Consider the following 21,793-nt stretch of genomic DNA (forward strand, 5'->3'; position numbering starts at 1 on the left):
TTCTAGAAAACAAAGATAACAATGAAGCTTATGGCATCACTCGTCTCTTTCACTTGAACGTGAGTTAATTAATCACCCACTGTAGGGTTATTAATTAGTTTTCTGTACTGCAGCCACACGAGCCCTTCCTTGAGGAAAAGGACCAGGAGGCTGATATAAGTCAGAACACACACAACACTTAGGGATTAAGTTCACCATCTTATGTGGGACTGCTTCATGGTGCCCCAAAACAATTGCAAGAGTAACATTAACGATCACTCATCTGATCACAAATCATCACAATAAATATAAGAATGAAAAAGTTTGAAATACTGCAAGAATTACCAAAATGTGTCATAGAGACGTGAAGTGAAGAGATGCTACTGGAAAAATGGTACCAACAGACTTGCTTGAGGCAGCATTGCCACAAATGTTCAATCTGTAAGAAAAAAAAAAAAGGAATATATGGGAAAGTGCAATGAAGCACAGTGCAAGAAAATGAGGTGCATCTGTACGTCAGCTGGACGCAGTGATTGAGACTTTGGACTGTCCTTTTGGAGAAAGTTGGGGACAGCTCATGATTTCGTACAGTAAAGCATTAGTTTCTGGCTTGGTTTCCGGCAGAGACAGCCTGACATTCAGTGAGGATGATGCTCTGCTGCAGTGCAAGGTTCCCCAGTCAGAGACTGCCTTTACTGCCGTGTTGCTTTGAGACAGGGCCACGTGACTAGTTTTCATTGGTAGAAGGAGAGCAGAAATGTGTATCATTTCCAGGTCAAAGTAGTTAAAAAGTACTACTTTTTAAAAGGACTTAAAAAGTACATTTCCCTCTTTACATCTTCTAAGGCACTACTGGCTGTTGGAGTTAAAAGACAAAAGAATCCTGGGTCTTTAAATCACTGCCTGGAGGACTGCCTGCCAATGCACGCGGCAGAGGTGAGCCTGGATTGCACTAGGCCACTGAGGTTGGAGCTGCTTTCACTAGAGTTTTCCTAACTAATAAAGACTCCAGACTGAAAACTTCTTAAGCTTTAAATCTGAGGTGCCCAGGTATGCTCTCTAAATACCATGTATTCACTTAAAGAAACCAGGACTCCTTGGAGAAATAGCTGATTTAAGATCTGGGACAGAGAAATGAAAGATGAGCCTAGAATATCTTGGCATTTCAGAAAGCAAAGAAGCTATCAAAGTCCTCTGGAGTCAGGTTCAAAGGACTCAGAGCCAACTTCAAGAGGCTTCCACTGGTCAGAAATAGGGCATTAAAAAGAGTAATAAATAGAATGGCTTGAAAAACATCAAATATGTTTAAATCCATGAATTCTGATACTAAAAAAGAACATTATTTACCTTTGGAGGATACCTTAGGGGTCAACTCATTCTGAAAACTACTAAATAAAAGAAAAGAATCAAAGATGAAACCTGTCTTTGCTGTACAAACTGTACCTCAAATTAACCAAATTGTTGATAAAGGAATGTTTCTGTATATGGAAATATTCCAGCTAATAAATTAAGAAGAAATGACAGAATTAGAGCATCATTATTATGCAATCCCTCTTGAAATGATGACTCAAAGCAATGATCCTGAGTTGTTGCTAAAACTATTTGCTGAAAAGTAGAGAACTTCCTAATGGGTGGTGGTTCGGGCTGCTGACACACAAACATGCCCATCAGTGTCAACATGATGAAAAGAGGGATAGCCAGACATTATGTGCTCCCCTATGAAAGAACGTAGCAGCAACTAGGAAAATCTTCACCAAGACAGACAAATAAACCTGAGTCTGGCGAAAACTTACAATCTAATTACCATTTTACAAAACACGCAGGGGATACAGACACAAGATCAGCAATATCACAGGGAGGCAATCAGCCAAATCCAGACTGTAAGAAACTTACAGAACAAATTATCTAGTTCCCTCAATAATGATATTACAAAATGGGAAAAAAGAAGAGAAGAAAGCCTATCAATCGAATGTAATATTGAAGGTAAAATTACTGATGAATTGCCAATGATTCTGGAATTATACTTAAAGGTAACTGGGTATAGAGCTATGGATGAAAAGGAGATTAGCCTTTATTAGTTAATAATTGTTACAGTTGGGACTAAAGGTTACATCAAGCTTCGTCACTCTTATCTAATTTTTCATCCGTATGAAATTTTCTATAATAAAAAATTCAGACAAAATAAAAAGTAATATTAATCTCACATAAATCCTTGGTGATTGTGATGCAAAAATGCAAATGTCTAATGGTTTACGCTGTCTATATGTAATGTCAACACAGAAGCGTGGTGTTTATAACATAAATTAAGTTCCTGAGAGAGGCGCTTTTTAAAGGTTCAGGGGCATGTTGACTTGGGTCATCAACCATTTGAAAGACGAGTCACAGATGACTGCGGCATTAAGCGTGAAAACACTCTGGCAACAGACGGCACTGAAGGAGAGTGTGCCTTCATCTCTACACAACTGACTTCATTCCAACATAGACCATATAACTAGTCCATCGTAGATCATATAACTAGTTTAAAGGAAAAAAAGACACTGCTAACTCCCAACCAAAAAAAGAAAAAACACTGTACTTTCTCACTGACTATTATCACACTCATTTTTTTAAAAAATTACTATTGCAACATCACTAAATACCTGTTGATTTTCTTTCCAACCAATAGCTAAAGATATAAGCTTCCTTTAAATTTCCACATTTAGATCTTCCCTAACAATTCTGCTTTTTTTCGGCTTCACCACGTGGCATGTGGGATCTTAGTCACCCAGCCAGGGATGGAACCCATGCCCGCTACAGTTGAAGCACAGAGTCTTAACCAACGGACTGCCAGGGAAGTCCCCTTCCCTAACAGTTCTTAACCGCTACTTGCATTTCTGCAAATAGTGGACATGATCTTTGATCAACAAACTATTTTTTTATGTTTCTCATCAATAAACTTATATAAAAGTACATATTGAAAATGCATTTTATAGAATTTCAATTCATTCTTTCTCTTTCTGTATTTTTCCTTCCAGGTGAGGATGTGAGAATAACCCAAAGCTGTTTACTGAAGAATTCATGGCTAAGTCTTAGAATCTGGTAAAATTTAATCTTACTCTGTCCACTGTAGTAGCCACTTACTGCCACATGTAGAGCAATTAGACACTTCAAAGGTGGTGAGTGTGAATAAATGTGAAACATAAAATACACATTGGGCTCCAAAGATTTTGTATGAAAAAAGGAATGTCAAATATCTCATCAACAGTTCTTTATATTTATTACATGTTAAGATCATCTTACTCTGGATATGGCAGACTAAATAAAATACATTATTAAAGTTAATTTCATCCATTTATTTTACTTCTGTATGCAATTACTAGAAAATTTTAAATTATATATGACATTTGTAGCTTACAATGTATTTCTACTGAATAATCCTGATATAGTGTTTGATGACAGAGAAGGTGATGGTACCCCACTCCAGTACTATTGCCTGGAAAATCCTATAGATGGAGGACCCTGGTGGGCTGCAGTCCATGGTGTCGTGAAGAGTCGGACATGACTGAGCGACTTCCCTTTCACTTATCACTTTCATGCATTGGAGAAGGAAATGGCAACCCACTCCAGTGTTCTTGCCTGGAGAATCCCAGGGACAGGGGAGCCTGGTGGGCTGCTGTCTATGGGGTCACATAGAGTGGGACACGACTGAAGTGACTTAGCAGCAGCAGTGTTTGATGATTTTACATAGCCTAAATCTTAGTGTATTGTGGAAGTCAGGGTAGGAAGGGGGTAAAAAAAAAAAGGAATGACTTTTTATGTCCCCCGCATTTTATCAACAAAGCTTCCCACTACTCTGTGCCCTCTGAAAATGGTCAACTAGCAACCTGAGGTCAAGGTTGGCACAATGATGTAAAAATCAGCATGGAGCCTGGCTTGTGTAGGTATTTAAGAAATAGACACCAAATAAATGAACTCTTAGGAAAATGAGTAGCACAGATAATTCAATATGGAGGTTAAAAGCATTTACATTTGGTATTACTGGGTCTTTGTTTCTATAATTACAAATTGTATAAGCTTTTAAAAATATACTGGCTAATATTATTGATAGATTCTCTCGTGGCTCAGACGGTAAAGCATCTGTATACAATGCGGGAGACCCGGGCTCAATCCCTGGGTCAGGAAGATCCCCTGGAGAAGGAAATGGCAACCCACTCCAGTACTCTTGCCTGGAAAATCCCATGGACAGAGGAGCCTGGTAGGCTACAGTCCATAGGACTGCAGAGAGTCAGACACGACTGAGTGACTTGTCAATGTCAATATTATTGAATGATCACTACATGTTATAATTACTTGATTACTTCCATATAACAAGTCTCTACCATAAGCACGCTTGCCTCCACAGATGAAGAAACAGGGTTACAGACATTAAATGACTGTCTAAGGTCACTCAGCTAGTGAGCAGCAGAGTATGTGTGTGTGTGTGTGTGTGTGTGTTAGTTGCTCAGTCCTGTCCGACTCTTTGCGGCTCCATGGACTGTAGCACACCAGGCGCCTCTGTCCATGGAATTCCTCAGGCCAGAATACTGGAGTGGGTAGCCATTCCCTTCTCAGGGGATCTTCTTGACCCAGGGATCAAACCAGGTCTCCTGCATTGTGGGCAGATTTTGTACCATCTGAGCCACCAAGGAATCCCAGAGAGCAGCAGAACTGGTGTTCAAAGCCAGGTGGTTCAGTCCTGTTCTTAGCCACATGAAATACTGCACCTCAAGTCTAAGGCTTGAGTATGCTGATAATAAGTAAGTCAAAAGAAACAATAAATCAACATTGTGAGGTGCAACTCAAAAGAATTAACCATGGGACAGTGAGGCAGTTTTCCATCTTCTTTACTACTGGTTTCTTATTCACTTGTTAGAAATGGAAAGCACCACCCCGACCCCGACCTCCAAAAGGTTATTGTCACCAACCTGTTTGGAAGTAAGAATTACATCTATACTTTTCAACGTCTCCTAGACTACAATGAAAGTAGATCTCATGTCAAGAACTATTTGAAAAGAAGACTGGCCAAGATATTCCCAAGATAAATGGGAATGCCAGTCCATTCACACAAATAACTGGGAACTGAGTATCTCAGATTCAATGGTTCTGTTTGACTCTATTTTTAAGGTCAACTTTAAAGTGATGAATGTCATTAACAAAAGATATATATTTTTTATATATCTTCAGTAATATCATAAACATAGTTCATTCTGTCTTCCTCAAAGGACTTTGCAGCTGTTTAGCAGGCTAAGTGTCAGACACAAATGAGCGACTTCACTTTCACTTTTCACTTTCCAATTTCATGCATTGGAGAAGGAAATGGCAACCCACTCCAGCGTTGTTGCCTGGAGAATCCCAGGGACGGGGGAGCCCCGAGGGCTGCCGTCTATGGGGTTGCAAAGAGTCGGACACGACTGAAGCGACTTAGCAGCAGCAGCAGCAGATCTGGACATGGGGGAAGGAAATACACCCAGGCCCCTTAGGAAGTTCTAGGCATGAGCTCTGAGCCAAAACTAATTCTTGGCATACAACACCACAGTCTAACAGTCAGGGTGGAGGTTTCTGGGGTCAAGTTATAAGTGAAGTTCTGACCCAATTTACCTCCCATGAAGACCAGTGGTACCTCAAACCCACACTGTGATTGTTTCCTAGGTTCTCAGGTAAGAAGAAAACCTACTGAACCAACAGTTAGAGGTTATCTTGGTAGGAACAGCCAAGTGGAAGTCCTGTGAACTTTGTTTCCTGGTGATCGAAACTGTAATCAAAGGAATACAACATCCCTGAAAGAATGGCAGGGATTTCTAACAGCACAAGAGACCTGAGAGATGCAGGAACTGTGAGTCCTCACTGGTGCCGAGAACAAATGGATCTTGAACAACAGCAGCAGATTTTCAGATTTAGGCAGGTAGTGAAGGGACTTGTGTCAGCCATGCCAGTCAAGCTCATTCAGCCCCTGAAACCCACTAGGCAACCACTGGCTGTGCAAATGCTGAATCCTAAAAAGAAGAAACACCAGAAGCAGTCTGCCAGTGGTTGCCTAGTGGGTTTCAGGGGCTGAATGAGCTTGACTGGCATGGCTGACACAATCACCCCAAGGATTAAGGATGCTGTAACACCTTCAGTGCCTTGCCTTAGAATCGCCTCTACTCTCTGATTGTGCTCCAACATTCAGTCTTCAAGACCAGTCCACCTTGCCAAGGTACAGGATATCACAGTGGTTAATGACATTGATGACATCATACTGAGAGTTCCTGAAGACCCAGCAGTAATCCTTGATGCCTCATAAGCCCCACAGGTGCCACAGATAGGGGCATAACAGCTTAGTCACAGAAGGGATGAGAGGGCTTAATGTCCATCAGTGATCATGCAAAGTCCATTAGTAAAGTCCTAACCAGAACATTTTCTGTGGCATGACTGGCTGTCTCACTCAGCTTGTTCCCAGGCTTCTGCCATAACTCCAAGCCTTGCTGCCCACTCTTTCATTCAATTCTGCAAGCTGTCTGACATCTTTCAGTAGATTCTTTTTCTGCTTAAGTTCACCAGAATCAGTTTGCTGTTTGCAACCAAGAACAAGGTACTAAATGCTTTTAGATTATAGAACTGATAGGGCTATGAACTAGAGAGTCAAGCACAAAGATGAGTGTGCATAATGGTGTTTGAGTGCACATGGTGTTCAGTCAACATGCACAGAGGGACTGCAGGGAAGTCCAGTGAATACCTGAGTAGCCGAGCTACTCGAAGTCTGGACTGAACTACTTCAAGACAGACAAGAGTTTGAGAGTGTTCCCCTGACACGTTCCTTCCAACAGCTCTGATAGGCTCTCTGGGCTGATTGGCTAAATGACCTAAGAAGCTCTGGCTGAAGATTTCATTTTACAAGCAGCCCAGGGAAAACGCCCCCTGACCTTTCCAAAGGCTTGGTGGAGGGGAAAGAAATGGGATCTTTTCCCTTTGTTTCTCTCTCTTTGGATACCATTGTACTTAGCATTTCTGTTCATCAACCTGTATGCACGACCCCTCGGTCCTTGCTGAGGTCAACAGCACATAGAAATCTTTAGAGTTGCCAATGGCTACAGCAGTGCCTAGAAAGATAACTTAAGTAAACACAACAATTAATCTTGAGGAGTCTTATGTACCTGTCAAGTAACTCTCACCATTACAGGTACACCCAAATCTAAGGAATAGATGAAATTTTTTTCCTACCCTTTTAAAACATTTTGTGCCTATCTTACAGTCAAGAAGTGAAAAAAAGAACATGTTTAATCAAAACATATGAACCATTGCCTTATGCAAAATATTATTCCTAGGTTTTTTCAGAGGATGTCTTGTCTTAATCTTTAAGAACTCACTGTAAAGAGAATCAAGTACTAAAGGGTGCAATAGAAGTAAAAAATTCAGATAAAGGGCAAACAACAGCTCCAAATCTTTTTCATGTCACAAAGAAAATTCTTTAACCAATAATCAGGAAAAAGGAAAATTATATAAGAAAGAAAGGTAAGTCGCTCAAACGTGTCTGACTCTTTGCAACCCCATGGACTGTAGCCCACCAGGTTCCTCCGTCCATGGGATTTTCCAGGCAAGAGTACTGGAGTGGGTTGCCATTGCCTTCTCCAGGGGATCTTCCCCATCCAGGAATCGAACCCAGGTCTCCTGGATCATAGGCAGACACTTTACCATTTTTCTTTAGGCTCCTTTTGATTTCTGGCCATTCTCCATATTTCCACAAACATGAACAATGTTTATTAATTCCCTTTATGACCTTTAAAGCTGGCTGGTCAAATGTGGGTTTACTACAAGAAAATTAAATCTGTACTAGAAGTAACTTTGATGAAAGCAAAGAAAAATACTCTTGCTCAAGGAAAGTATCATGAACTATAGACTTTCTTCACTTAAGTTTTAGTCCTTTTATTTTTCTGATGGCATAAAATCTAGATACTGAAAAAAATGCAAGTGTTTTCATGGGTTTCTATAAGTGAAATGTCTGTAACCTTTGACTCAAAGGCTATTACAGTGAAAGCATTTACTTAGTGCTTTACATTATACATTAAAGATAAATGACCTGGAACCAATATCTACTTTCCTCATACTCTAAAGTACAGATTTGGATAAATCACATGTTGCTATAGTCCCTTTGAGGCTTTCTTCCCTACATCCTGGCATTGGGTAAGTGACCAAAATCCACAGAGGAGATTTATATAACTCAATTTGTCAGGGAATTATCTATTTTAATTTTTATATGAAACATGAGAATAATTAAAATAATCTGCTTATCTTCTCTCTCCCTCTCTCTCTTCCTGTCCATCTATTTGTGTAATACTTTCTACCTACCTTTCTGTTTCTTTCCCTAAAATCCCCTCAATCTTTCCATCTGAAGACAGTTAAAGCAGGGGCAAGAGCCACAGAAAGACTCGTACAATCTAAGGCTAATTCCTGGATGCCTGCTTTCACTTCTACCAGACTCAGCAGCATTTAGGAATCCAATGTATGTTGCTTGGTCCCTCTAGTGCTTTCTTTAAAAATAAACCCATTTTTCAGTTACAGACTTTACTGACTTCTTCCAAAATATAGATCACAATGGGTCCGTCATGGTTTTAATCTCATTCTTTCAAAATTATGTTTCAAAGTCATTCATTATCCCACATTTTGTAAAACAATATTACTAACTTACTCACTCTTATGCCTTTTGCATTTTACCTATTGGGATAAGGATATATGCCTCTTCTGATAGAGACACATCTATAAAAGTAAAGGCAAATAAAGAAAACTTTTAACAAATCTTTGCCATTTTGTGGTCTGTATTTTATCTGCAGAAAGTTCATATTCACAGCAAGCCTATTTTTATTCCAGGCATACTTCTGTTTGGACTACAATGACACAGCAATAGCCTTGCTGTGATGACGTCTTTGAAGCTTACAGGGTTAGTCCTTGATTTTTCCTGAAAAATACATGCTCTCTGGTTTCTTTGCAATCACCTCACAGGGGTTGGTAATCACTCCTTTTAGGTAATCATTAGCAGTTGCAGGCTGATGCTGGCTAAATGGCATTCCCTAGATTGTGACTACTTCCATCAAGGTAAGGACCCACTGAAAGCTCTGATATATGAGAGAATGTAACATTCTACAGAAAGAAATTAAATGTTCAGACCTGGATATTAAGCACAGGGCCTGTGAAACAAATCCTTGGAAGAACAAGCTTTTTAAAATGGCAGGTGAAAGAGCTCCACATTTTGCCAACAACAAAGTCAAAGAACCTAAAAGGCCAGAGAAGACAGATTGACAGTTCATGCTGAATTTTTTCATTCCACATAATTCTTCAGCATGATGTTCTTAGCCTTTTTAATATTCCTGACAGCATGCCTGCAATATCATATACTGCATCCCTGCTAAGAGGCTCTGTGAGGAAAGGAAGAGAAACTTAGAGAAATACATGGATTGTACCCAACATGAATAAGACCATAATGCAAATGAGAATATAACACTTGTGGGATTGTCAGCTTTGTACACGTGAATTTGTTCTATACACTGCGTGTCCTCTTAGTAAATAGATGCTGGGAAACTGTTCAGAAGGAAAAATAAATGCTTGGAATACATCTTTAACAAGCTGTGAAATGGCTGAACATACTATGTAATGAAACACCAACAATGAAATTAAAATCTGCCCCCTAAAATCCATTGTCATGATCGTTAACAAGAGCCATATTTTCTGTCAAAAATGCTTGTTCTCATCAAATATGGAAACAGACCTAAACTCATTCACAGTCCTTAGCTTACCATGGACTCCATTTGAACAAACTCCTGTTTTTATATTATGTCAAAACTAATTTTCCAGATTATCTCTTCTCTAAGCCTGCTTATTTAACACCATGCAAAATGCCGGGCTGGATGAAGCACAAGCTGGAATCAAGAATGTTGGGAGAAATATCAATAACCGCAGATATAAAGATGACACCACCCTTATGGTAGAAAGCAAAGAGGAACTGAAGAGCCTCTTGATGAAATGAAAGAGAGTGAAAAGCTGGCTTAAAACTCAACATTCAAAACACTAAGATCATGCATCTGGTCTCATCACTTCATGGGAAATAGAAGGGGAAACAATGGAAACAGTGACAGACTTTATTTTCTTGGGCCCCAAAATCACTGCAGGTGGTGACTGCAGCCATGAAATTAAAAGACGCTTGCTCCTTGAAAGAAAAGCTATGACCAATCTAGACAGCATAATAAAAGCAGAGATATTACTTTGCCAACAAAGGTCTGTCTAGTCAAAGCTTTGGTTTTTCCAGTAGTCATGTATGGATGTGAGAGTTGGACCGTAAAGAAAGTTGAGTGCTGAAGAACTGAGGCTTTTGAACTGTGATGTTGGAGAAGACTCTTGAGAGTCCCTTGGACTGCAAGAAGATTAAATCAGTCAATCATAAAGGAAATCAATCCTGAATATTCATTGGAAGGACTGATGCTGAAGCTGAAGCTCCAATACTTTGGCCACCTGATGCGAAGAGCTAACTCATTGGAAAAGACTCCAATTCTGGGAAAGACAGAAGGTAGGATCAAGGGGAAAAGAGAGGACGAGATGGTTGGATGGCATTACCAACTCAATGGACATGAGTTCGAGCAAACTCTAGAAGATGGTGAAGGACAGGGAAGCCTGGGTATGTTGCAGTCCATGGGGTCACAAAGAGTCAGACACAACAGAGAGACTGAACAACACCATGGGGTTAATGGATACAAACTAACTATACATAAAATAGAGAAGCAACAAGGATTTACTGTATACCATAATTAACTATATTCATATCTTGTGATAATCTATAATGAAAAATAGTCTGAAAATATATATTATATATGAATCACTTTGCTGTGTACCTGAAACTATTGTAAGCCAACTATATTTCAATTTTTTAAAGTTTATTAAAAAGGCAAATATTTTCCTTCTCTTTACCTCATCAGTTTCTTAGCAAACCCTTACTTTTAGAATATAAAAATAAATCATCCCTATCTTACCTACTTACCCCAAGACACTAAATTGAGCCAACTAGTGAGGTTTTTATTTATGATTTTTATTACACATTATAAAGCAATGTTTTCTTCATATAACAAAGATAAAAATACGTTGAAAATTTAGAACAAACCAAATGTTATATTAAATTCCAAGCCCTCATAAAATGAATTGCTGCATTTGATATAAAAGTCAAATGTCAAAACTATGACTACATTTAGTTATTTATTCCAAAGAAAGCTCTGTAAAACCCTTTATTAAAAGGCATTTTACATGTAAGTAATAGCTACAAAAATGAAATATTTTCTCCATAATTCCAAAGCTAAAATCAATATATGATTGAAATGTATTCTGCTTTGCCAAACATTATAATTTTATGACATAAAAGTGATTCACAGTAACCATTACATCAAAAATATTATTCCTAAAATTATAACTTCCTGAGAAGTAATGATCAAGTAAATGGGATGATTAAGTCCCCCTAAAGTTTGTTATTAACCCCTAAAGACAATCTCTTTATGGTTCTGGGCTTGGTAGTTACGACAGACTTATTAGATAAAGTATTAAGAGCTCATTAACTTGGTAAGCAAGTTTCCTGTTTTGTTCCTGACGTGTGAATTAGGTTATAATGGACTTGGCTCCCTAACTTATGCCTAAGTCACTAATGTGCATATTCGATACCACTCTTCTTTTAAAGACTTGCATGAAAATATGATCTGTATTTGAGACAGTTTATATCACATCATCATCTTATCTTTCCTGTTGATTCACATCTGCTGTTAAAAATTTATTTCAATTAAGCTACAAATTCTGGCAGTTCTATGCCCCCCACTTTATCCCAATCTATCTACTTTTGTACATCTTGTTGCTAGTCCAAACCACAATCCATCTCTCACTTGGACTCTTACAGTGGTCTCCTAACTCATACTATATTCTTGCTTCCTCTTCTCTCCCCTATAATCCATTTTCCACAAAGCAACTAGAAAGTTTTTCTAAACCACAGATATCAGACCATGTCACCTTTCTGCTTAAAACCACCCAGAGACCTCCTTGAAAGTGGAACTCGGCCTATGAAGCCCTGTCTACTTCTACACCCCCTTCTCTTCTACTCTGTCCTCATTTAAACTAATTTTGGCCTTCTTTTTACTTCTAGACCTCATCAAGCCCCTCCCAACTCCAGCTTTTCAAATGTCTGGTCCTCTTGCATTCTCTGTCTTCAGTTCAACTGCCTTCTCCTGAGGACTTCACTGGCCACAAAATCAAAGTGGCCCTTATGTAACCACCATGACCAAGGCATGTGCTAGCACTTCACCCTGGTTATTTTCTTTAAAGCACTTATCCCTCTCTCAAATGACCTTTTCCATTAATTTTTAATGTGTTTATTGTCTATATCTCCTCCTTGAAACATCATCTGCCTTACATCAGACACCTGATTTGTGTAAAGTGAAAGTTGAAAGTGTTAGTTGCTCAGTCATGTCCGACTCTTTGCACTCTGTAGATTGTAGCCCACCAGGCTCCTCTGTCCATGGACTTCTCCAGGCAAGAATACTGGAGTGGGTAGTCATTCCCTTTTCCAGGGGTTCTTCCTGACCCAGGGATAGAACCTGAGTCTCCTGCATTGCAGGAGGATTATTTACCATCTGAGTCATCAGGGAAGCCCCTGATTTAACTCACGACCAAACCATGGCTAAAATAGCAGAAGCTCCGTAAATGCCTGCTAACTGAATAAGAATCTTAAAATATGTGACTCTTCACTGAAGTTTTAAATTACACATAACCTGTGATAGGGCTTCCCAGGTGGCTCAGTGGTAAAGAATCCACCTAACAATGTAGGAGACACCATGGGAGATGCAGGTTCGGTCCCTGGGCTGGGAAGCCCCACGAAGGAGGAAATGGCAACCCACTCCAGCATTCTTGCCTGAAAAACCCCATGGACAGAGGAGCCTGGTGGGCTGCAGTCCATGAGGTCGCAAAGAGTTGGATATGACTGAGTATGCACGCACGCAACTTGTGATTAAGACAGCAGCATCTCTAGATATTAATAATTTTAAAAATGTGGCTCTATGGAGAACTGCTTATTTGGTCACCTGGAGCAAATAATTTGTTGTCAGGTAAGTAGCTTAGCAATTATCGTCTATGAATAACAACAAAATCAATAATGTAGCACATTGTTTATTTTGAATTAAGCTCTCTGCACAAGCATGACAGAGAAAAATAATCAGACAAAAAGCAGTCTCTTGGCAACTAAAGAGAGGTATCCTTAAGTAAGAAATATGTAAGGAGAGGATAGATTTGGGCAGGTAGCTTTTAGAACTCTAGTTCTGATTTTTATTTTGGAGAGAATGAAGAAAAAGGCAAAAATGGACTTTCACATGCCAAGAAAGTCCCAGGGACTATTACAGAGTCATTAAACACACACACACACCATCCTCCTCCCAAGAAAGTGGGCTTTCGGCTGACTCAAGTGTGGGCTGCACCTAGCAACTTGTTTCCAAAAAGTGAAATATGAAAAGAAAGGAAAAAGTAACTTCACAGTGCATAACCCGGCAGACACTACCTTGTTCGGGTGACTGAGGTAGGTATCATCACTGATAAGCCATGTCTGTAGCATATACTATGGATATTGGTGATCAGAAGGGCACTTCCCCTCTGTGGTAACGCTCCCCTCAAGCCCGTAACTCCAATCTAACCATGAGAAAAATGCAAGACAAATTCAATAACAGAGAGGCATTCCAAAAACTACCTAACCAGCATTCCTCAAAACTAAGTTGTTAAAAACAAGGAAAATCTGAGAAGCTGCTGCAGGCTAGGGGAGGCTGTAAAAGACATGATGACTGAGTATAACATGGATCCAGAAACAGAAAAATGGACATGAGGGCAAAACAAGAGAAATCTGAACAGAGTGCAGAATTTAGTTAATAATAAAGTAACAATGCCAGTTTCCTTCCATAAAGAAAGCTGAGTGCTAAAGAATTGATGGTTTTGAACTGTGGTGTTGGAGAAGACTCTTGAGAGTCCCTTGGACTGCAAGGAGATCAAACCAGTCAATCCTAAAGAAAATCAGCCCTGAATATTCATTGGAAGGACTGATGCTGAAGCTGAAGCTCCAATACTTTGGCCACCTGATGCAAAGAACTGACTCTCTGGAAAAGGCCTTGATGCTGGGAAAGATTGAAGGCAGAAGGAGAAAGGGATGACAGAGGATGAGATGGTTGGATGACATCACTGACTCAATGGACATGAGTTTAACAGGCTCCAGGAGTTAGTGATGGACAGGGAAGCCTGGCGTGCTGCAGTCCATGGGGTTGCAGAGAGTTGGACATGACTAAGCAACTGAACTGAACAAAGCCAGTTCCTTAGTTTTGACATATGTACCCCCCAGCTCCATAAGATGCTGGAGTAGAGGAACTCTACTGTGGAGTATACAGGAACTCTGTATCTTTGCAACTTTTCAGTTAGTGTAACATTCTTCTAAAATTAAAAGTTATTTACAAAGACAAGGCAGCTCAAATGTTCAGCTTCTATAGCATCTATACTAAAATTGCAATAGTACAGAAATTAGCATGGCTCTTGCACAAAGATGACCCACAAATACAGGAAGCATTCCATATTTCTGATTCACCTTGCTGTATATTAGAAATTAACACAACACTGTAAAGCAACTATATTCCAATAAAAGTTAATTTTTAAAAAAAGATAAAGTAACTTTATATGGAACAATCTCAAAGATATAGTATCTATTTATATGCTCAGGGTGAAGTACAGGTGTATTGCATGCAACCATTTCTGTATTTAAAAGACTGTGTGTGCACGAACCTGTATATACATAAAATCTTTCAAAGATGAACCAATAATTCATATATATATAACACACAGATATAGGAAGAGGAATGGGGCGACTGGAGTAAAAGAAAGCAAAAAGGGGGCTTCCCTGGTGACTCAGAATCTGCCTGTCAGTGCAGTAGACACGGGTTTGATTCCTGATCCAGGAAGATCCCACATGCCATAGAGCAATTAAACCCATGTGCCACAACTACTGAGCCTGTGCTCCAGAGCCCGGGGGTCACAAGTGCTGAGCCCACACATCACAACTGCTGAAGCCTGAGTGCCCTACAGCCCACGCTCCGCAATAAGAGAAGCCACAGCAACGAAAAGCCCTCAAACCAGACCTAGAGTAGTCCCAGCTCGCGGCAACTAGAGAAAAGCCCACACATCAACAGAGATCCATTATAGCCAAAAACTAACTAAACTATTTTTAAAAGGAAAGGATTTACTTTTCACTACATAGTCACTTTAATATTTTTAAGATTTTATGTTCATGTATTATCCATTCCAAAAGTAAGTTAAATACGTCCCTATTATCATCTCACAATCAAGGGCTGATAAGACTCTAAATGATCACTGTTGTATATATAAATACAGTTGTTTTGAATAAGAAATAAAGCTCTATGGTGTCCACAATAAATTTGTAGAACTCAGAAGTAATAACATACTGGAACAGTAATAAAAGCATTAATATAGGAATAAATGTATTCATGTGTCAGGAATAACTCTAAAGTGTTAGTGTGTGTGTGAAAGTCTCTCAGTCGTGTCCAACTCTGAGCCCATGGACTGCCAGGCACCTCTGTCCAAGGAATTCTCCAGGCTAAATACTGCAGTGGGTAGCTGTTCCCTTCTCCAGGGGATCTTCCCAACCCAGGGAATGAACTCAGATCACCCACATTGCAGGGGGATTCTTTACCATCTGAGCCACCAGGGAAGCCCAAGAATACTGGAGTGGGTAGCCTAACCCTTCTCCAGTGGATCTTCCCAAACCAAGAATTGAACCGGGGTCTCCTGCATTGTAGGCAGATACTTTACCAACTGAGCTACCAGAGAAGCTCCTTCTTAAGTGTTATATATGTATTAATTCACAAATACCTATGAAATCAGTGCTATTATCTATACAAAAGATTTGCAGTATGACTACTGGCATTATGCACTAATGAGGTATGCATTTCCCCTTGGCCTCTTACAGGCAATAGAGAAGAATTCTCCATTTAAACTATGGCTTTATTTCTTATGCTCCTTAAACAATAGAAGACTGGCAAAGGCCCAGAAATTTTACATCTTCTGTAAAGATCTGCCATTCTATTTCTATTGATAATTAGGTCACATGGAGAATATATATGTTTGAATTTCATTTGCCTCTGCTGCTACACATGCTTAATATAGTTTGAGATATATACATAAACTTGAATATCCCCAAGGATTTTAATCCCAGTGAATTTACCATCTGGAAAGAATATATCATAATCTTACATCAATATTATATTTTACTTTGTTTCTAAGACTACTTTTATGATATGATTAATGGTAAATATGTAAACAGGATTTTTTTTAATAGGGGTATATGGACCCCCTGCCCCTCCATTAAGGATCTATGGATTCGTGAATAGGGAAAAGCATATCTTTATTTTCACAAACATCTAACTGAAATCTGGCATCTCCATGCATTATAAATAAAGACATGATACAAGCCACAGAGTATTAACAGTACCTGCAACTGTTAGAAATAGAAATTAACAATTACTTTCTATCACACACTATAGTTAGGCAGATATTACATAGTATTTCTTAAATTCATCATGATTTCAAAAATACAGCTGATAGTAAACTCTCTGCTAGACCTTATTACTTAATGCATTAATAAGTATATCCATTATAGAACTAAGACAAGGCATCAGTCCTTTTTCCAATAGTCACTGATACACTGACACTTCATACACAAAACCCTGGCAGTGACAAAGGCTGAGCTAGAATCCCACCTGCTTTGGGAGTGAATGAGTGGTAAACATAAGCTCATCCTAAATGCTTTCAATTACTCTGTCCTAAAATGTGAGCATGGTCTTATTCAATAAAACACTCATTATTGACTGTAAAAAGTAAATAAGAATTTTTTCCATAGTAGACCAAATTACAAGGGGAAATGCAAATAGTAATGTTTATATGCAAATATTACATCCATGAATTTCAAAAACATTTATATCAGTTTTAATATCCTGTCTCATTTCTTCAAATAATTTATATAGAGAAGCATCTGCAGAAAAAAAATTGCTAAGTGCTCTTTTAAAGCATAAAGCTACAGATTGTGTTAATGAAATGCTGATTATCTTAAGACATATAATCAAACATGTTACTAAAATCTATATCCAGTGGCTATACATTAACATGAATCACCAGCATACTAAAATCATCAGAAAGAAAACAAGTTTAATTTCACATGAGTTTTTCTGAGTGATATCATTTAGGCTCCTAATTATCTTCAGTTCTGCATAGTCATCATAAGCTATTAGTTCAATAACCCAAGGTACTATCTGGCCAGATATCAGCATCATGCTCATTGATATGCAGTTTCTACAATCTCTTCATCCTTTGGGACTGAGGCAGAAGATCTGTATCATCTCAGTCTCCTCATCTCATTTTCACTAACTGTAAGATTACTGTTTTGAGGCACACTCCTCAGACTCACTGAATAAACATCAATGTATAATTAAAAACATAAACAACAGTTACAAACACTTACCTAAGCATTTGTTTAAAAGATGGCTCATTAGTATTTGAGAGACAAAATGTGTAAGGGTCAAGGATTTATACTGGGGGTGAGGGCAGGGAAATGGGCAAAATAAGTGAAGGGGTTAAGAGGCACAAACTTCCAGTTTTAAAAATAAATAAATCATAAGGATGTAACATACAGTAAAGGGAATATAGTCAATAATATCATAATAACTTTGAATGATGACAGATGGCTACTAGATATATTATGGTGATCATTTCATAATGCATAAACATATCAAATCACTGTTGCACACCTGAAACTAATATAACATTGTAAGCCAGTGAGTGTTCAGTCACTCAGTCGTGTCCCACTCTTTGCAGCCCCATGAACTGTAACCCACAAGGCTTCTCTGTCCATGGGATTTCCCAGCAAGAATACTGTAAGTGGGTTGCCATGTCCTACTCCATGGTATCTTCCCAACCCAGGAATCAAACCTGCATCTCCTGAGTCTCCTGCATTGTAGGCACATTCTTTACCACTAAGCCACCAGGGAAGTCCACTGTAAGTTAATTATAGTTCATTTAAAAAAAAAAAGGATACAGATATTTTTGAAATTACATGAAAAATGGCTCCAAGAATTGTCAGAATAAATCCTGCTTACAAAGGATTAAATGATCTTCTATTCAGTGGTGACCTTCAAGGACAGAAGAGCTGAGGTAGCACAGATTCAAAGTCACTGATTTATGTCAGAGAAGTGCACAATAATGGAAAACCAGAAGTAGAAGAATGGAAAGCTTCATGTATGTTTTCTTAAAAAAGGAGAGGCTAAAGCAGTATGTGACTCCATCATGGTTCATAAAACTATTTCATCTGCCTCAAGGCCTAATTTCTATGCCTACTGCTCATCTTTTTATCCAAAAGGATCAAACCAAAATGCTTTTAACAAACAAAGCTTCTTTGGAAAAGGCGTTTCTAGAAATAATACTCCCCAAAGGATGTAAATACACAACACCAAAAATAAGAGCTGACAAAAAAAATAATAATCAAAAGAAAATATTGTCTCTCATTTGATTGCTAGCTTATGACAAAGCTTGTGAACTCTTCTCCTGGTTGCTTAGCAACCAGTCTAAGCAGCAGCTTGAGACTGTAAGAAATTTCCAAGCCAGAGCTGTGGAAATCAGTGCTAACTACTCAGTGTATTTCTCAAGGTTACCCATGTTTGCAAAAGAAAAAAGGAAGACAGAATAAGTACCCTTGGGGTTTCTCTAGCAAGACGTAGAAGGAGGTCCTCTAATAATACTTTGAGCCCTTCTAAGGTAATTCCTCACCACCTATACTCTAAGTGGACAACTCCCATATTGGGAAGGAAAGCGCCATAGGAAGTGTTTCCCATTGCTGAAACAAAACAACCAAGCTCCATCAAATAAAACCACCAAGTTCAAGAAGTAGAAGGTAGACAGTGGAGCTTTACTCCATAAGCACAACTCTTCCTGGTACACTGTAGGCTGTTCCCAAGATTGCAATTGAACAACAAAACAAGATTTATTTTAGAGTTTGCTATCTTCGTTTTCCAATAAACACATTATTACAACTTGCTCTTAGAATCTTCCACCATCCTTGATTATGGCTGATCACAGCACTAGACAACCCATAAAATAAGCAGTTTATTTCCATAGAGACTCATCTTAAAAGCTTGAGCCTGGTAAACATAATCAGTAAACTTACTGACATTAGCATAAGCGATAGGCACAGACCAGCTAAATGTCTGTCTCCACCTTGGTTCCAAAGAGGAAAAAACAGACGACACGCATTTCCAGATGTGATGAGTACAGACCCAGATGTTCATAGAGAAGAGAAAAGCAGAGACACAGAATGGTTCTCATTCACTGGTGGACTGGTGTTAGTGTCTTAGTTACAGATCCTGTCCATTCATGTTTAATGTCCGGGTCACCAAGGAACAGGGCATGCCTGCTTCTCACAGGAAAGTGATGTGAATGGGAGCATATCATCTCTTAATAAATGAATCAGTGACCATAGAACAAAGCACTGGACCAACTAAAGGATTTGTGTAAATCTTAAAAGTTGAGCTTCCATTTGTCTGTAAAGTTATATCAAAAAGTCCATTTCATATAAGGATGGTCTAAAAAATCAATAAAATAACAGGAAGTATATACAGCTTCTAAACATTCTTTCTCACTTTATACAACACTTCCTGCTTCCTCAAGTTATGTTGTAGGAGTATTATGCTGGTACTGACTATCTCCAGATATCCAATTATTAGTAGATGACAACGTAATTCAGCTTACTTCTGTCTATAAAGAAGTGCTTGGGAAAATAAAAATACAAATTTATCATTTGACTGTAAGCCAGCAGTAAATACAGTGTTAGCTATTGATGGGCGGCAATACTAAAAGCTAGAAAAGGAACATAACAAATAAAAGGTAATCATTTGGATATTCCCTAGCAGTTCAGTGCGGAAGACTCCACATTTTCATTACCAAGGGCCCAGGTTCAGTCCCTGGTCAGGGATGCACAAGGTTCACAGTGCAGCTAAAAAGAAAGATAAAAAGAGATAATCCTTCTTATCGTTCTTCAATTTCCTATTATTTCCTGATTTTAAAAAATGATGCATCTCTTAAATTTTTGATGGTTGAATAAGTACAAAAGCAAACAGAAATGTAAGTCACACTGAGGAACATTTTTCTTTGGAACACTGATAACAGTACAAAACTAAAAATAATTTAGAAGCTTCTGATTAGTCAAAGTAATTGGTCTCAAGAGATGACTTAGAAAAAGTACACATCATCCTTTCTTAAACGTATATTTCTGTAAAAAGAAAAGTTTTCCCTTGCTGGGTGACTAAAAATATTTACTTTTTCATGAAAAATTATACCTTGGAGATATCGAATTAAAAGTGAAAAAAAAGAGTTGTCGATTTTAAATTTGGATACTGGAGAGTATCTAAGAGCTGATTAGTTTAAAGTGAAACCTTGCTGGGTGTGTACTCATGAACTGTTAACCATTGTTTAGGCATATTAACATCATTTGCAGAAACTGTTGAGTTTACCAATACAGAAAGCAGGTGGGAAAGGCTGGTCTTTAGCAGGGAGCACAGAATTCACAGAAGAGTGAAGAGGAATCTGAGATGGAAAACAGTCAATACCCAGCGAGAAGCATTTTCTCCTATGGCTGTAAGCCTTGACCTGTCACATTACTCATTTCAGCTTCCTGCACAGTTTCAGAAGCATCACCTGCGTCATGATAAATGTGCTGGAATTGCTAAGTCTACTAGCGAATGTGACTCTCGACTCCCTGCACTTTGGATCCGGCAGGAAGAACACTTGCACAGAACAGATGTATGGAATACACCCAACAAGCTGTTGTATGTTGAGTTCACTTCTTATTTCATGCAGAGGTGTCGGGGAAATGAGAGCGCTTAAAACCTTTATGTGAAATGGAACAGATACAGAACTGCAAAGGAAATAGTCTTTAGGAGAGGAAAGACTTACTGAATCAGTCTTTCCTCCATATAAATATATCCATTCACTGAAGGTAAGAATTGTACGAAAGCATTACTTTCCAGGTCAAGATACAAAGAACTAATATTTTCTCAGCAGAGCTCTGTGTTAGGGCCCGGACTAGGTGTCATACACAGGTCCAGGAGGTAGGTATCACATCTGATTTACAGATGGGTAATCAGAGCACCAAAAAGTAAAACAAGTGACTTGTCTGGGGGCACTCAGGCAGTGAGAGATGGGACTAAAATTTGAGTCTGCATCAATCAGACTCAAGCTCACCTCCACATCTACACCACACAAGTCCTCCCTTTCTATTTAAAAAAAATACATTAATAAGAAGGGCCGAATACAAACCAGAATACCTAAATTAATGCAAAAGGCTCCCTATCGAATTCTGGAAACTTTCTGATAAAGAGCAACATATTTACATGGCAGAAGGTTTCAGCATATGTTCTATCTATACCATTTCCAAGTACCTATCAGCACAATGCTCAGGAATCCTGACAAGGCTGACATCTTAACTGCTGACTCTTCTCAGGAGATGATACATGCCTCAGATTATAGCTAGATATTCAAAACACAGAGTTGAAATAAATAAGTGAAGTAAATAGGCTTCCCTGGTGGCTCAGCTGGTAAAGAATCTGCCTGCAATGCGGGAGACCTGGGTTCGATCCCTGGGTTGGGAAGATCCCCTGGAGAAGGGAAAGGCTACCCACTCCAGTATTCTTGCCTGAAGAATTCCATGGACTGT

The 21,793-nt window shown here is 38.8% G+C and overlaps 1 protein-coding gene and 1 non-coding gene across 4 annotated transcripts in view; one reads left to right on the plus strand and one right to left on the minus strand.

The window, feature by feature from the left end:
• Positions 1-21,793, minus strand: part of ANK3 (ankyrin 3) — a 749,200-nt gene that overhangs the window by 594,713 nt on the left and 132,694 nt on the right. The gene's annotated exons all lie outside the window — the stretch shown is intronic.
• LOC133240808 (U6 spliceosomal RNA) lies at positions 14,497-14,601 on the plus strand. The gene has a single exon (XR_009734404.1). It is a non-coding gene; the product is annotated as a U6 spliceosomal RNA (small nuclear RNA).

Source organism: Bos javanicus, chromosome 28 (assembly GCF_032452875.1).
Source record: "Bos javanicus breed banteng chromosome 28, ARS-OSU_banteng_1.0, whole genome shotgun sequence".
Classification (NCBI taxonomy): Eukaryota; Metazoa; Chordata; class Mammalia; order Artiodactyla; family Bovidae; genus Bos; species Bos javanicus.